Below are 14,033 nucleotides of genomic sequence, written 5' to 3' on the forward strand. Positions count from 1 at the left end.
ATATGCAACTACACGTTTAATATAAGCAGTAATTCATTCCCCCATCTCTCTCTCTCTCTCTCTCCTCTCTCTCTCTCTCTCTCTCACATAAAGTGGTGGTGTCACAATTTTGGGAGTTGTTATTTGGCCACCGATTGATGCATTGCGGTGGCGGATGAAGTCTGTCAAAGCAAACGACCCCAGAATTTCGAGCTTCAGTTCTGATTCGATATAGAACCAGTCATTGGATGAGATTGCATTGTCTGCTGCATTTCGGTTTCAATAGAAAGTTTTGAACTAGTTTGGGAACCAAATGGAAGTTTCTGTATGGACTGATTTGTGCATGATATACAGTTGGTATTTTTACATAAAATGACTATAATTTAAAAGGTGTATAAGCATCTGGTCGTGCATTATATTCTCGGTATCTTCATTTAAATCGAAAAATGAAAGCTGAGAAGTGATCGAATCTTGTTTTTGTCAAATTCTGAGGTATCAATAAATTAGAAATGTGGAAATCCAGCATAGCATTTAAAATGGTTTCTCCAAATGCTGCCAATTTTATTAGGTCAAGCATTGTGGGTGAAATCAATAAAAATGGGAAAGAGCAGAGTGTAAGAAAAGGTCTATGGTTTTGTCCCTTTTTGGGATCTGTTTCCTCAGACATGCGATATTGAAGAGTGTTTTGTGCAAGAATATTTGATGCAGAAATAGCATGAACAGGTATTTACATTTGTTTGCAGACTGTGTCCATGAAAACCGTATAAGATTTAAGATTTGCTCTCGCCTTGTGGAAGCTGTTGCCACCACTGACGTACAACTAATGATACAACATTCATTTCAGTTCAGTTTTTAATATAATTATCATGGTACTAATAGCTGTTTCCATCGAATTTATGATCATTCATATATCAGCTGTCAGATAAACTAATAATACTGTATCCAAACAATACTTTGATTTCATTTTCACATTTTCATTGATCATATGGTTTGTTTCGTTTTTGTTTGCTCTGTGTTGTCATTGACCTTTTTAAAACTGAAGTACAGGTCAGATCAAAATATTTTGCCAGGGGTTACAGAACCCAATATTCAACCAAATTCTGGATACCAGAGGGGGCAATATCCTGCACAGTCCCGTTTTCTTTAAAAGGGGCATAAATACTGAAGTTTTACCTGTACTTGTCATCTCCGCAAATGTAGTTTTTTCCCCGTAAATACAGGATTTTTCTTTCATACAAATGTTATGAACAGGGAGTCAATGGGAGGAAGGCTTGCAGGTAAAGGCAATAAATCTCCAGTGGTATTTCCCTAGAAGTCTCTTCTTTTCCATTCAAGTCTCATGATTTCACATGAAGTCTTCATATCCCTTGAAGTCTCTTTAATTCTAAATCATTAAGTCTCTCCATCTTCCCTGAAAGCTCTTTGTTATCTGTCGGTTAACAGACTGAATTGGATTGTGCTGGCAGGAGAGATGTATTTTGTCTGCAGCGTTTTTCTGTTCATTTAAATTCGTTCGTTTATTTCGAAGAAAATAAGAAAAAGCCGAGTTTATTTTCACTAGAATTAAGTAAGAGAAACTTTACCCGGCCTGTGAGAGAAATGGAAAAGTTACTTGCCTTCTCCGCCTCTGAATACAAAGGAGGAACCTCTCTCTCTCTCTCTCTCTCTCTCTCTCTCTCTCTCTCTCTCTCTCTCTTTCGACAAGCTGAGACGAACTGTGCTGCTATAGTTCCGTCAGAAAGAACGTGCTTGAAGGCGTTTGGATACTTCACAGCGAGAGAAGCCAGTTTCCTAAAGTTAATGGGGCCAATTATTAATATTTTTAGTCACTTACGTCTTGAGCCGATGCTCTTCTCAGTCGGAACATTTTGCATCTTTATACTTGTTGAAAGACGCGGTATGGAAATTAGCATCGTTTTGCCTCAGTGGAAACTGAGCTTCTTATTGTTCCTCAGGTTCAGGTTACAGTGGTCGTCTATAGATTTTTCTCTCGCCAGTGACAAGGAGAGAGAGAGAGAGAGAGAGAGAGAGAGAGAGAGAGAGAGAGAGAGAGATTACATTCATTTTGCTGTTTAGAGGTGATTTTTGTACATATTCTCTTGCCACAGCAGGCGTTTTGTGTTAAAAGAAAGTCTAGGCAAAGATAACTGGTTTGAGTGATGAGTAACAATGTGAAATCTTTCGTACACATTTTTGGAGCGAAATTTTTATGTGAATTTTCCGGTAGCTGTGATTAAGAAAAAAAACGTGACAATTCTTGTCCATTTCAGAATAAACATTTTACTTGTTTTATATCTAATCATAACTCATAATTCATAACGCTAGTATTTTTTCCTTCATACTTCCTCGCAGTCGGTCGTGAATACTATTGACACCGAACGAATTTCCTGAGGCTTTTCGAATGATTTGCAGCATTTGATTCTGACTTATATTTGCAGTAATTTTTATAAAAAGCTAATTGTTTTCCGTTGCAACAACGATGACGGATAACTAAGAGTATTACTATATTTTGCGACAAAGCTTATAGATTATGTAGTCAAGCTATCCTGGGATTTGTTTTTCTGAATATTTCACGAAAAGCAGCCGTCGTCTAACTCATATCTTTTGAATTTTCATTCCGATGAATGGATGCGAAGCCTTCGGATTCTTTCCTGCATTTTATTCACCAGAGAGAGAGAGAGAGAGAGAGAGAGAGAGAGAGAGAGAGAGAGAGAGAGAGAGAGAGGCTCCTCTCCTTTTATAATTGATGTCTTTGGAAGATAGCCACAATGAAACATAAATATAATTTCTTATCAGGGACTGGCAGCGTCTTTTCGTGTCCGAGATATCGTTTCCCGTCTCTCATCTCTATTTTCTTTCTTCTTCTGTGTATTTTTGTTCAGCATTTGAGAATTCTGAAAGCAGAGTATTGATGATGAACTGTCGGAGAAATAGCTCTTGATTGTTCTAGATATTAACTTTCGGCGAGAGAGATTTTATACCACTTGCAGCTGCCTTAAAGATAATTATTTAAATAGTCCACATTTCTTTAGCTTACTACTTTGTTAAATTTTACTGTAGTTTATGGCTTGAAACTAACGTTGAATTCCTAAATTTATGCACGGAATATAATTTATATGTTACTTAATGTCAGAGTATAAATCGTAAGCTGTGTGGATCGTAACTTTATTACATTGCCTATCTGTTGCCTGATATCAAGACATGGTTTTGCGTCTGTGTGGAGTGTACTTATGTTAAACTGTAGATGCTGTGTAGTTAAGAAACGATGTAAAATACGCTTTTAAGGGAAATAGTGCCATCTGATGCATCACTTACAAAAAAAAAAGGAAAAAAAAAAAACTTTTTCAGCTGCTTTAACATTCCGGTAATATTTTACCGAATTTTACTTTTATTCTCTCTCTCTCTCTCTCTCTCTCTCTCTCTCTCTCTCTCTCTCTCTCTCTCTCTCTCTCTCTCTCTCTCTCTCTCTGATCATATTTTAATTGCTTTCCCAACCTCAAAAGAAGATTCATGTTACATCCCGTTTTATGCAAATTGTATTTTTGTGCTCGGACCATTTCTCTTTTCTTGCTCTCGCGTTATTTAAAAAAAAAAAACGAAAAAATCCTCCTTTTTCTCAAAGGCACCTCAGCTTCACAGGTATCGGGCTGAAGCGACGGAGATGAAGTCGCCTCCCAATTTCGGGACAAAATTCTAATCCCAAGAAAGGATGCATTCCATCGAGAATTGCATTCCAGTGTCTAGCCTGGTTATCACCAAAGTAGAGGTTTGGAAGTTATGAAAACTAAACAATGCTTTTTTGAGTCTCTTGTCTTATTTAGGCTCTTAAGGGTTTTTATGAATTTTTGTTAGTACTGTTCCGGTAACTTCGCTGTAATTATATTAGATGGTTATTCTTCACAGTATTTAAAAAAAAAAAAAACAGTTTTCTACTCATTAAACAGAGCCGGAATGCCAGCTTTCATTATTTTGGTAATAGGAATAGTGAAGTATACCATCGTCAGATTATATAATACAAACACACACATTTACTTTTGTGACATATTTCCTCCCATTCCTGAGAAGGGTGAGACATTTCTTAGTTGGTCAATAGTCCCTCTGGATGTGTAATATTTTCGCCATAAGGGCTTAAGAGTTGGCAACGTATTGGTGATGATGATACTATATATATATATATATCTATATATCTATATATAATATATATATATATATATATCTATATACTATATATCTATCTATCTATAGATATAGGATCATATATAGATGTACATAATATATATAGATATATCTATAAGATATATATATAGATATCTGATATATATATCTCATATAGTATATATAGATACTATATATATATATATATAGATATATATATATATAGGCATAGATATATATATATATTCTATATATATATATATATATATATATATTATTACTATCTAGATATATATATATAGTTTATATATTGATATATATATATAATATATATATAGATATATATATATATATATCTATATATATATTATATATATGATAGCTATATATATATATATATATATATATATATATATATATATATATATATATATATATATATATAGATATATATAGGTATGTATGTATAGATATATATAATATATATATATAGATATAGATATATATATATATATAGCTATATTATATACTATATATATCTATATATATATATATATAGATATATATATGTATGTATATATATATATAATATATATATATATAATTATATATATATATATATATATATATATATGTATATATATATATATAGTATATATATATATATATATATATATATATATATAGATATATAAAATTAAGTTTTCTTGGCAGTTAAGGGGAATGTGATCCTTTTCACAGTCTAGATAGCGATTTATTTGGGAGAGTGCTTTCATTCTCAAAGATAACATTGCTGTTAATTGGAACCTCTTTAAGTGCTTTTATGAGTTTGACCTCTATGATTCCCAAGCGTCGAAATGAATTGTGAGGAAGAAACAACAAAATTAACAGGTTTTTGTAATTGCTTCTGTAGTGAAGCAGTCAGATTTGTTGTCAGCACAGCTAACAGTTTATTGTACCATTTTTATTTAAGCACCGATATAGAAACATGACATTTTGGTAGATCGCGTTAGATATGAACTGTTCATTATAAAATGTTTGCAAAATGACTTGTATAGTTTTCTCTTTGAGATAATTAGTATCTGACATTGATTATTGCCAAAAGGTATCGAATTCTTGCCGTGAATTCTAAAACTTTTTGTCGTTTCGCAAAAATCTGAATATGAAGTGAAAGGATCACTGCCTGGTTTGTGCACTTCACCTGCTCGTTGGGTCTTTTCCATATTTGCGTCACGCACACGCACACACACACACTTCTTATTATAAATGATATTTTTTCGCCCAAGAGAGAAAACTCATTAATTAGGCCTTGGCACTGAAATAAGAAGCCTCATTTACAATAAATGGGTTGTGTAGTATCTTTCTCAGGTCATAATGTGTCATGTATTCCTTTTGATTTTGTGCGCTAGGAATTTATTTATTTATTATTTTTTTTAGTTTCCATGGAACCAGAATATTTTTATTTTTCACTTTCGTCTGTTGAGTCATTTGTATGTAACCCCGTGATATTTTCTTTTTTTCTAGATTTTTATTGATAGACTGTTTTATGTGAGTGATTGTGTTTTTTGTTTTCTGTATTTCTCGTTTTTTAATACCCGTGAGATTGATAACAATTTTTAGTTCTTTAATTTTTATGTCTGGTTTTCTTAAAAATTTTTAGAAGTGTGATTTTTTTATTGGATTCTTTGGATATTACGACATTTTACGGTAATATTTATCTTCAAACCTGTGACCGTAGCACTTTTTTTGTGATTTTCGGTTCTTGGTGTAGGTCGTAAAACTTTTCTTATATTTTTGTTTCATCGAACGACCCAAACAATATTTGAATGTAATGCTAAGAGGATAGTATTTCACACAAATATTTTTTTTAAGATAAAAGGAAATGCGAGGACATGAATATATAAAATTTCTTCCCGTTTCTCAGTTTAAAACTGAACTCAAGCTCTATTGCTATATATATATATATATATATATATATATATATATATATATATATATATATATATATATATATATATATATTATATATATATATATATATATATATATATATGTATGTATGTATGTATGATATATATATATATATATATATATATATATATATATATATATATATATATATATATGTATGAATGTATATACACATATACAAGCCATTCAACAATCCATCCTTTGTATTACATGTAAATGTCGATGCTGCTGGTTCATAGCAAAATCGTGAATGCTTTTTATTTTTCTAAGATCAAACAAACAAGTATTTTGATGATAACAAATTCGCTTAAAAAATTCATATTGGTGATTATTTCCTAATTAAAAAACTGAAATGGGTAAATCTTTGATGAAACGAAATCACCGAGAATATCACGAGAATTCTTTATGCGGGGAGTAACATAATTAAATTAGAAAAACTATACGTAACTTTCATTTATATACTTGTACTTAACCTTTTTGTTCCTTAGCACAACTTACCCTTTGCCCTAGGGTAAGCGTTTTCCGATAATAGTTCCCTAAGAGAAAAGTACGGTACAAAATCGACGAACCTCTTATCCGCTAGGCTGAACTACAGCCTTTTTCTCTCTACTTTTTGCCAGCTTAAAAAAGTTCCTTCCCGAATTTGGGTGTAGGGTCCTGAGAGATAGATCTTTTATGTGAAGGGAAAGAGCAGGAGTCAGTAAGAACAACATAAGGACTGAAACGAACTGAAACTTTCAGTTAAATCCAGAAATGAATCTTTAATTGACATAAAAAATATATATTTATTTTTTTGTAAATGATAAGATTTATAAAATAACTGATAAAAATGATAACGATGATAATGCAAAACAAGAAATTTTCACTTATAAAGCCATATTTTCCTCCACACAAGGAGATTAACGTTCCTTGACGATTTCTGAATAAAGACGAAAGCGCTTGGATTTTTGCCTATCATTTTCCTGTGGTATTCGCTTATTTATTGAAGTCACGTGCATCTACTGTGATTTTTTAAAGCGTATATACGTATATGTATATATTGATTTAATGTATTTTAGAGTCAAGTAAATATTGACATTCTTGAGTTTAATGTATTTTGAAAAGGATGGCGTTTGCCCTCGTTCCGTTAACTGAATCTGTTTAATTTGCCATTTGCATTTAATTTTAGGTGATCCCATCGTAAATTATTTAATGCGTTTGCTGGAGTTTTTGTGGCCTTTACGATGGGAATGTAAGTTATGAAGAAATATCATTCTCTCTCTCTCTCTTTGGTAATTGGAGGTTTGTTTCTCTTTTTCTTCTCTTTGCTATTAATATTATTTATTCAGTAATTGTAGTAATAAAAGCTACTTTCATTTATTGTCAGGTATTCTAAGACCAAATGCTGGACAAAGTCTTGCTTCGGACTCTGAGATCTCAGAGACAATGTTACGGTGTCGAAATATCCTGGAAAGGGTCGACACAATGTTACGGCCTCTGAGAGAGGTCCGCTTCAGGTTCGATATGAAATAATAAAAAAAAAAATATATTTTTCAAGACCCACAGTTGAAACTGGGGATATGAATATAGAAAGAAACACTAACACAACAAAGGTTTATTTACAAGCTTACTAACAAAGGTAAATGCAGAATGGTATCTCCTATTTACATAAAAAGATAGAATCTTACACTGCATGAACTGGGGGAACAGTGAGGCAATTCAAATACTTGCTAGTCAATTTGGCAATTCGATGCGCTGGCTTCATAAACATAGAGCGGCAATTGCAGTCGTCCTCTTGACTCCGTATTGCAGAAACTAGTCTACTTGAAATGCAGGAACTCCCCAAAACCTGTAGCAGGACCTTTTCTTCTCTGAAGTCTGCTCGACTTCGAGAAAACACGGCCGTCCACTCCTGAAGACGACTAGACCAATATCCATCCAACTCTCGAACAACTCTTCTTTTGATTGATACTTCATCGGTTCCTTTGTCTCTAGTCTCTCTCTGACGATCACTGCTGCTGATCTCTCACTGATAATCTGATCTGTGGCTCTCTGTGACTAACTGGTGATCTCTCTTTTACGATCTCTCTCTCTTCTACGATCACTGTTTGCTCCTATTTCCTCCGTCGTATTTATACGGCATCCCGGCGAGCGTCACAGGTTCCCGAGATTGCTAGAATTTCTTAGATGAATCTAGACGAGGTATTGCATCAGAAATCGGGGCGTTTCTCACGTCCCGACGAGGTCCACAACACTCCTGCCGATTCTAGAACCATCATGATAACAGGCACCTCCAACACATTGCGCTAACGCCTCCTTGCTGCCGAATTTCTCGAAAATGCGTTCTCCTTTCCTTTATCTTTCTTTGCTAGGAAGCAATTACCATCACACGCCCCCTCCAAAAGAGAAAAAAAATTAAATCAACTGATTTTTTTTTTTTCTAAAGAGAAGCAAAAATTAAACAGCAGGGAAACAATTCTGCATAAAGCTTTAATGCAGTCAAACACTCACACTTCTCCACTCACACACTCACTCGTGCGATAACAGAAAACGGTTATTAGGCTACTCATGCTGAGAAAAATCTCTAGAGGCTACTGCCATAACATTATCCTTCTCTCTTACTTTTTCCGTTTTCTAAACTCTGATTAAAACTTATAAATACTAAAACACCTCTTGTGTTTTTTTCTCAAAACTAATCTCACTCAGTAACACTGTTACACGGGCGGAGGCCACGGCACGGGGTGTTGTTTATAATTCCGAAGCAAATTTACATTCATTGCCTTTGCTCTACTCTTACCCACATTGATTCTATAATGTATATTTCCCCTCTTCTCTAAAACTGAAAAAGGACCTTCGAACTTATAAGGTAAAAATGGACTTTCTCTCGAGACTAGTACTAAAACTTTATCTCTTACACACAAACTTCTCTCTTTTGCTCTAAGATCAAGTTTTCCTTTAATTTTCCCTTGACTTCCTCTCGCGTTTTCTTTCGCTAAGTGCCAAGCGCTTCCGTTCTCCTCTGCTAGCTGCCAAACATCTCTTAAATTGTTTTTATAATACTCAAGATTAGTTATGCAATCATCTCTACCCTTACTTCTAGGCAAAGGTCCGAACGTATTTATAAATACATTCTAAAAAAAAAAGCCTACTGAAGGAATATTACACAACTGAACTCTGGGAATTACTTGAATCGGTTTCCCGGCAATTTGATATTCAGGACAGCTTACAGCACACCTCTTTACGTCATTTTTCATCTTAAGCCAAAAGTACGCCCTACTAATAGACCTGAAAAATTTATTCACTCCTAAATGTCCTTGCTCATCATGTACTAACTTCAAAACTAGTTCACGAAACTTCCTAGGAACTACTAATTTTCCTGTGATTTCTTCTTTAATACCTGACTTCGGTCGAACATAACGACACAAAACTTCGTCCTTTAAACAAAAAGTTTCCTTGCACACATCATCGAGATCATCATCCAGCTCACATTCAAAAATTTGGGTTAGTGTCTCATCCTCTCTCTGCAACTTGACTAGCTCATCCTTATCCAAAACGTTAGAGCCTAATTCATCACGGTAACTAGTACTAGATACTGGTACATTTACTACGTTAGTCTCGACAGCTACACCTTCCGTTTGGCTATCACTGTCCACGATAGAGTTAGGTCTCTCAGCCACACTCATGCCAAGATCAACCTCGCTACCTCTATCACACTCGTTCGAATCCACGAACTCACTCACGTTCGAATCCACAAACTCACTCTCGTTCGAATCCACGAACTTACACTCGTTCGAATCCACGAACTTATTATGACAGTCTACGTCTGTATCTAAACCCGACCTAGTCACTACCATTTCAGGCACTGGAATATTCCTCACAACAGGATTCATATTCTTGGATAAAGCTAAGTCGTTACCAACAATAATGTCAACGCCTTCAACGGGCAAACTGTCCACAACTGCAAGTTTTACTTCTGACACTACCTGACTTTCTAAATTCAACTTCAACAAAGGACAAAGAACACAAGTGTTAGGAAATCCACCTAACATGACTTTCTCTTCCATATTGATTTCTGCCTTGTTCGGCACACACTCACTCCTTATCAGTGATACAGCGGCCCCTGTGTCTCGAAGCAAGACCGCTTCTCTCGAATCTACTCCTCCAAGAGAGGAAACTACGCCTTCTGACAGAAATTCACCAAAAATTTTCCTACTTTCTCTCATCACATCATTCCTACTTGACGAAAGGTTAACTAGAGACACTGGTTTCTTACCGTCCTTCCTTTCTACTGCACAATTCCTCGCTAAATGCCCTTTCCCATTACATCGGAAACAAGTTAATTCTGAGCCACTAGATGCCACTTTACTCTTACAAACCTTAGACGTTTGACCAGGTTTTCCGCATGTATAACAGGAATAGTTGCTTTTACTCGGATTGCTATTACTAGGACTGAAACCTTTACTGTTCTGTATTCTACCAGACAAAGGATAATTTCTTTTCTTACTAACACTCAAATTATGAGTAAGACTATATTCGTCAGCTAGCCTAGTTGCTCCTGCAAAAGATACTTCCCTCCTATTTTCTATATAAAGCTTAATCTCAGGGGATACGTTATCTTTGAAGTTTTCTAACAACACTAAGTTCTTCAAACTATCAAAGTCCTCAACCTTAGCGGAAGTTTACCAATCAAAAAACAGCCTTTCTAACTTCTTACCGTATTCTACATACGTAATATTTTCATCCTTTCTCAAATTTCTAAATTTCTTACGGTACGCCTCCGGTACTAACCTATATGCGCTAAGAACAGTTTCTTTCACAATATCGTAATTATCACATTCCTCCTCAGACATGCAGCTATACACAGTAAGTGCCCTACCACCCAAAACTGACTGAAAATATAAGGCCCACGTTTCTTTAGGAGAACCTACTCGTTCCATTAACTTCTCAAAACACATGAAATATGTCGTAACATCTTCCTCATCGAACTTTGGTACTAATTTTAGCACTGTACTCATACCTAACGTATCAGCTCCGTTTTCGTTCTCGCCTGAACGACTGTAACGAGTACTTTCCCTTAACCGAGCAATTTCCAACTCATGCATACGCTCTTTCTCTCTCTCTTCCTGCTCATGCATACGTACCTTTTCTCTTTCTTCCTGCTGCATTACCAACATTTCTCTCCCTTGCTGCATTTTCATTGCTTCTCTCTCTTTCTCTTGCTGCATCATCATTGCTTCTCTCGCTTGCTGCACTTCCCTCTCAGCTGCTCTTTCCTCTCTCTCAGCCATAAACTCTTTCACCATCTCACTCATTCTGATTCTTTCTATATCCTCCCTGTTTCTAACTGTTAAAGTGTTGATAGCCTAAGCAAGGTCTCCACAATGTTACGGCCTCTGAGAGAGGTCCGCTTCAGGTTCGATATGAAATAATAAAAAAAAACATTTTTCAACACCAACAGTTGAAACTGGGGATACGAATATAGAAAGAAACACTAACACAACAAAGGTTTATTTACAAGCTTACTAACAAAGGTAAATGCAGAATGGTATCTCCTATTTACATAAAAAGATAGAATCTTACACTGCATGAACTGGGGGAACAGTGAGACAATTCAAATACTTGCTAGTCAATTTGGCAATTCGATGCGCTGGCTTCATAAATGTAGAGCGGCAATTGCAGTCGTCCTCTTGACTCCGTATTGCAGAAACTAGTCTACTTGAAAGGCAGGAACTCCCCATACCTGTAGCAGGACCTTTTCTTCTCTGTAGTCTGCTCGACGTCGAGAAAACACGGCCGTCCACTCCTGAAGATGACTAGACCAATATCCAACCAACTCTCGAACAACTCTTCTTTTGATTAATACTTCATCGGTTCCTTCGTCTCTAGTCTCTCTCTGACGATCACTGCTGCTGATCTCTCACTGATAATCTGATCTGTGGCTCTCTGTGACTAACTGGTGATCTCTCTTTTACGATCTCTCTCTCTTCTACGATCACTGTTTGCTCCTACTTCCTCCGTCGTATTTATACGGCATCCCGTGGGCGGGGCCTACGGCGAGCGTCACAGGTTCCCGAGATTGCCAGAATTTCTTAGATGAATCTAGACGAGGTATTGCATCAGAAATCGCGGCGTTTCTCACGTCCCGACGAGGTCCACAACACTCCTGCCGATTCTAGAACCATCATGATAACAGGCACCTCCAACACATTGCGCTAACACCTCCTTGCTGCCGAATTTCTCGAAAATGCGTTCTCCTTTCCTTTATCTTTCTTTGCTAGGAAGCAATTACCATCACAGGTCTCCACTGTATTATACCATAAAAGATATGTTTTTTATAATAATAATAATAATAATAATAATAATAATAATAATAATAATAATAATAATAATAATAATAATAATGAACCAAACAAAAACTTCTTTCAGTTTTCTTCTGAAGATTGAAAAAGAAACCCACAAATTCAATTTGTAACTTGTTTACTTCTAAGTATTTACATTAAGTTTTACTCCACACTCGAGTACTTTCAGGCCCTTCTGTGGCCCATTCTCAAGAGATGTTTGGGATGTTAGCCTGGGTCAAGGCCCAGCAGTCTTCTGGAACTTCTTCTCGTTGTGCTGTCATTTATCCGATGGCTGTTCTGGTTTTCTTGAAAGTTGCCAATCCCCTCTTGTCGCTCTGATATCCTGAGCTGATGGTCAATGGGATTCACCCTTGTGGTAAGGGTGTGGTCACCGAAAGTCTGTTGGGCAGGAAACCTAATCTCCCGGTCAGCAGGGTCAATCTTAGCTTCTTTTAATATCAAAGCTCGGCTTATGAGATCTTCTGAGGTAAAACCTTTGTTTCCTTCAATTACTTTGATCTCTCTGATAAGCGCACCTTCTACTACCCTCCTGTGACTAATTTTGTTGCTTTTGTATATAAGCCTACTGTTTTTGAAATCCATCCTATGGTCATTTTCCCAACAATGTCTAGCTATAGCACTCCCCTGAGAGTTAAGCTGTACTGCCCTTCTATGTTCTTGGACTCTAGTCCTTATTCCCCTACCTGATTCCCCCACATAAATCTGTCTCCACAATTATTGCAATTGATTATGTATACCCCCGCTACATCATCTGTATTACTGTCTTCTCCTTCCAATTTATTTTTACATACTTTGTTTTTTAAGGTATTATCAAATGTATATACAAATTTATATTGACTTTCTTTCATTTTTGAAGTGATTTGTTTCATTTTAGGCATAAAAGGGAGGGCAACTATTTTCTTGTTTTCTTTATTCCATGTACTCTCTACATTCGCTCTGTAAAATATTTTTCTAGCTTTGTTGAGTGCCCTTTTTCTGAACCATTCCGGGTATGCTAATGCATCGAAGCTTTTATCGATGTAATTTATTTCTTGCTCTATCTTGCAAGGGTCACACGTTCTCATTGCCCTTGCAAGATAGAGCAAGAAATAAATTACATCGATAAAAGCTTCGATGCATTAGCATACCCGGAATGGTTCAGAAAAAGGGCACTCAATAAAGCTAGAAAAATATTTTACAGAGCGAATGTAGAGAGTACATGGAATAAAGAAAATAGTTGCCCTCCCTTTTATGCCTAAAATGAAACAAATCACTTCAAAAATGAAAGAAAGTCAATATAAATTTGTATATACATTTGATAATACCTTAAAAAACAAAGTATGTAAAAATAAATTGGAAGGAGAAGACAGTAATACAGATGATGTAGCGGGGGTATACATAATCAATTGCAATAATTGTGGAGACAGATATGTGGGGGAATCAGGTAGGGGAATAAGGACTAGAGTCCAAGAACATAGAAGGGCAGTACAGCTTAACTCTCAGGGGAGTGCTATAGCTAGACATTGTTGGGAAAATGACCATAGGATGGATTTCAAAAACAGTAGGCTTATATACAAAAGCAACAAAATTAGTCACAGGAGGGTAGTA

This window comes from Macrobrachium nipponense, chromosome 3 (assembly GCF_015104395.2).
Source record: "Macrobrachium nipponense isolate FS-2020 chromosome 3, ASM1510439v2, whole genome shotgun sequence".
Lineage (NCBI taxonomy): Eukaryota > Metazoa > Arthropoda > Malacostraca > Decapoda > Palaemonidae > Macrobrachium > Macrobrachium nipponense.